Here is a 4,702-nt window from a genome sequence, read left to right as displayed (position 1 = left end):
GAACTTCAGTGAACGGAGAGGTGATAACAAGTGGTGGAGATGTGAGGAGATAGAGTGAGTATTTTGAAGGTTTGTTGAATGTGTTTGATGATAGAGTGGCAGATATAGGGTGTTTTGGTTGAGGTGGTGTGCAAAGTGAGAGGGTTAGGAAAAATGATTCGGTAAACAGAGAAGAGGTAGTAAAAGTTTTGCGGAAGATGAAAGCCAGCAAGGCAGCGGATTTGGATGGTATTGCAGTCGAATTTATTAAAAAAGGGGGTGACTGTATTGTTGACTGGTTGGTAAGGTTATTTAATGTATGTATGACTCATGGTGAGGTGCCTGAGGATTGGCGGAATGCTTGCATAGTGCCATTGTACAAAGGCAAAGGGGATAAAAGTGAGTGCTCAAATTACAGAGGTATAAGTTTGTTGAGTATTCCTGGGAAATTATATGGGAGGCTATTGATTGAGAAGGTAAAGGCATGTACAGAGCATCAGATTGGGGAAGAGCAGTGTGGTTTCATAAGTGGTAGAGGATGTGTGGATCAGGTGTTTGCTTTGAAGAATGTATGTGAGAAATTCTTAGAAAAGCAAATGGATTTATATGTAGCATTTATGGATCTGGAGAAGGCATATGATAGAGTTGATGGAGATGCTCTGTGGAAGGTATTAAGAATATATGGTGTGGGAGGCAAGTTGTTAGAAGCAGTGAAAAGTTTTTATCGAGGATGTAAGGCATGTGTACGTGTAGGAAGAGAGGAAAGTGATTGGTTCTCAATGAATGTAGGTTTGCAGCAGGGGTGTGTGATGTCTCCATGGTTGTTTAATTTGTTTATGGATGGGATTGTTAGGGAGGTGAATGCAAGAGTTTTGGAGAGAGGGGCAAGTATGCAGTCTGTTTTGGATGAGAGAGCTTGGGAAGTGAGTCAGTTGTTGTTCACTGATGATACAGAGCTGGTGGCTGATTCGTGTGAGAAACTGCAGAAGCTGGTGACTGAGTTTGATAAAGTGTGTGAAAGAAGAAAGCTGAAAGTAAATGTGAATAAGAGCAAGGTTATTAGGTACAGTAGGTTGAGGGGGTTGAGGTAAGTTTGAATGGAGAAAAACTGGAGGAAAAGAAGTGTTTTAGATATCTGGGAGTGGATTTGGCAGCGGATGGAACTATGGAAGCGGAAGTGAATCATAGGGTGGGGGAGGGGGCAAAAGTTCTGGGAGCGTTGAAAAATGTGTGGAAGTCAAGAACATTATCTCGGAAAGCAAAAATGGGTAAGTTTGAAGGAATAGTGGTTCCAACAATGTTATATGGTTGCGAGGCATGGGCTATGGATAGAGTTGTGTGAAGGAGGGTGGATGTGCTGGAAAGGAGATGTTTGAGGACAATATGTGGTGTGAGGTGGTGTGATTGAGTAAGTAATAATAGGGTAAGAGAGATATGTGGTAATAAAAAGAGTGTGGTTGAGAGAGCAGAAGAGGGTGTTTTGAAATGGTTTGGTCACATGGAGAGAATGAGTGAGGAGAGATTGACCAAGGGGATATATGTGTCAGAGGTGGAGGGAAAGAGGAGAAGTGGGAGACCAAATTGGAGGTGGAAAGATGGAGTGAAAAAGATTTTGAGTGATCGGGGCCTGAACATGCAGGAGGGTGAAAGGCATGCAAGGAATAGAGTGAATTGGAACGATGTGGTATATCGAGTTCGATGTGCTGTCAATGGATTGAACCAGGGCATGTGAAGTGTCTGAGGTAAACCATGGAAAGTTCTGTGGGGCCTGGATGTGGAAAGGGAGATGTGGTTTCGGTGCATCATTAAACATGACAGCTAGAGACTGAGTGTGAACGAAAGTGGCGTTTGTTGTCTTTTCCTAGCGCTACCTCGCGCACATTTGGGGGGATTGGGTTGTTATTTCATGTGTGGTGGGATGGCGATGGGAATGAATAAAGGCAGACAGTATGAATTATGTACAAGTGTATATATGTATATGTCTGTGTGTGTATATATATATGTATACATTGAAATGTATAGGTATGTATATTTGCGTGTGTGGACGTGTATGTATATACATGTGTATGTGGGGGGGTTTGGCCATTCTTTCGTCTGTTTCCTTGTGCTACCTCGCTAATGCAGGAGAGAGCAACAAAGCAAAATAAGAAATAATAAAAATAAAATATATTATTTTATTTATTATTTTGCTTTGTCACTGTCTCCCATGACAGTGAGGTAGCGCAAGGAAACAAACGAAAGAATGGCCCAACCCACCCACATACACATGTATATACATACATGTCCATACACACAAATATACATACCTATACATCTCAAGGTATAAATATATATACACACAGACAGACATATATATATATATACACATGTACATAGTCATACTGTCTGCCTTTATTCATTCCCATTGCCACTCCGCCACACATGAAATAACAACCCCCTCCCCCTGCATGTGTGCGAGGTAGAGCTAGGAAAAGACAACAAAGGCCACAGTCGTTCACACTCAGTCTCTAGCTGTCATGAATAATGCACTGAAGCCACAGCTCCTTTGCCCCATCCAGGCCTCACAGAACTTTCCATAGTTTACCCTAGACACTTCACACGCCTTGGTTCAATCCATTAACAGCACGTCGACCCCAGTATACCATATCGTTCCAATTCACTCTATTCCTTGCACGCCTTTCACCCTCCTGCATATTCAGGCCCCGATCACTCAAAATCTTTTTCACTCCATCTTTCCACCTCCAATTTTGTCTCCCACTTCTCCTCGTTCCCTCTACCTCTGACACATATATCCTCTTTGTCAATCTTTCCTCACTCATTCTCTCCATGTGACCAAACCATTTCAAAACACGCTCTTCTGCTCTCTCAACCACACTCTTTTTATGACCACACATCTCTCTTACCCTATTATTAGTTACTCGATCAAACCACCTCACACCATATATCATTCTCAAACATCTCATTTCCAGCACATCCACCCTTCTTCACACAATTCTATCCATAGTCCACGCCTCCCAACCATATAACATTGTTGAAACCACTATTCCTTCAAACATACCCATTTTTGCTTTCCGAGATAATGTTCTCGACTTTCACACATTCTTCAACGCTCCCAGAGCTTTTGCCCCCTCACCCACCCCACATGAATAGCCATACACACACATATACTTACATATGCATATCAACATATACACATGTGCATACATATACATACACAGCCATATACATAGATACACATGTACATATACTTGCTTGCCTTTATCCATTCCTGGTGCTATCCCCTGCTTCAGCGAGGAAGCACCAGGGAAACAGACAAAAATGGCCACATTCGTTTACACTCGGTCTCTAGCTGTCGTGTAATGCACCAAAACCACAGCTCCCTATCCACATCCAGGCCTCACAGATGTTTCCATGGTTATCTCAGACATTTCACGTACCCTGGCTCAGTCCACTGACAGCATGTCAATCCTGGTATACCACATCATTCCAGTTCACTTTATTCTTTGCACACCACTCACCCTCCTGTATGTTCAGGTCCTGATCGCTCAAAATCTTTTTCTCTCCATCTTTTCACCTCCCATTTGGTCTCCTTCTCTTTGTTCCCTCCACTTTCGACACATACATATCCTTTTTGTCAATCTTTCCTCAATCATTCTCTTCATATGTCCAAACCATTTCAACACACCCACTTTTTCTCTCTCAACCTCACTCTTTTCTTTTCCATACATCTCTCTTACCCTTTCATTACTTACTCGATCAGACCATCTGATAGGCCTCAAACATTTCATTTCCAACACATCCACCCACCTTTGTACAACCTTATCTATAGGCCATGCCTCGCAATCATATAAAATTGTTGAAACTACTATTCCTTCAAATATACCCATTTTTGCTCTCTGAGATAATGCTTTCTCCTTCCACACATTCTTCACTACCCTCAGAACCTTCGCCCCCTCCCCCAACCTGTGACTCACTTCCGCTTCAAACTTACACTTCAGTAAACTTGTCCCTCAACCCTGCTGAACATAATAACCTTGCTCTTATTTGCATTTGCTCTCAACTTTCTCATTCACACACTTTTCCAAACTCAGTTGCCAACTTCTGCAGTTTCTCACTCAAATTAAACACTAGAGCTGTATCATCAGTGAACAACTGACTTGCTTCCCAGGCCTTCTTATCTCCAAAACTCTTGAATTTACCTACCTAGCCATCCTATCCATATACATATTAAACAGCATGGGGACTGACATTCACTGGGAACCAATCACTCTTCTCTCTTCCTACTCGTACACATGCCTTACATCCTTGGTGAAAACGTTTCTTTGCTTCTAGCAACTTACCTCCCACACCACATGCTCTTTAAAACTTCCATAAAGCATCTCTATCTACCCTATCATATGCCTTCTCCAGATCCATATATGCTACATACAAATCCATATATTTTTCTAAGTATTTCTCACACATTCTTCAAGGGAAACACCAAATCCACACATCCTCTACCACTTCTGAAACCACACTGCTCTTCCCCAGTCTGATGCTATGTGCATGCCTTCACCCTCTCAATCGATTTCCCAGGAATACACAGCATTGTTATTAACACAAGAGGAACACACGAACTAAATGCTCTCAGAACATTATATAGCATTGGATTTGTACAAGGAAAAGAATCCCACAGCATCACCTACCAGCAATTCATCCCCTCCACTTTAAACTAAGCATCACT

Source organism: Panulirus ornatus, chromosome 1 (assembly GCF_036320965.1).
Source record: "Panulirus ornatus isolate Po-2019 chromosome 1, ASM3632096v1, whole genome shotgun sequence".
Classification (NCBI taxonomy): Eukaryota; Metazoa; Arthropoda; class Malacostraca; order Decapoda; family Palinuridae; genus Panulirus; species Panulirus ornatus.
Note: the sequence above shows the minus strand (reverse complement) of the source record.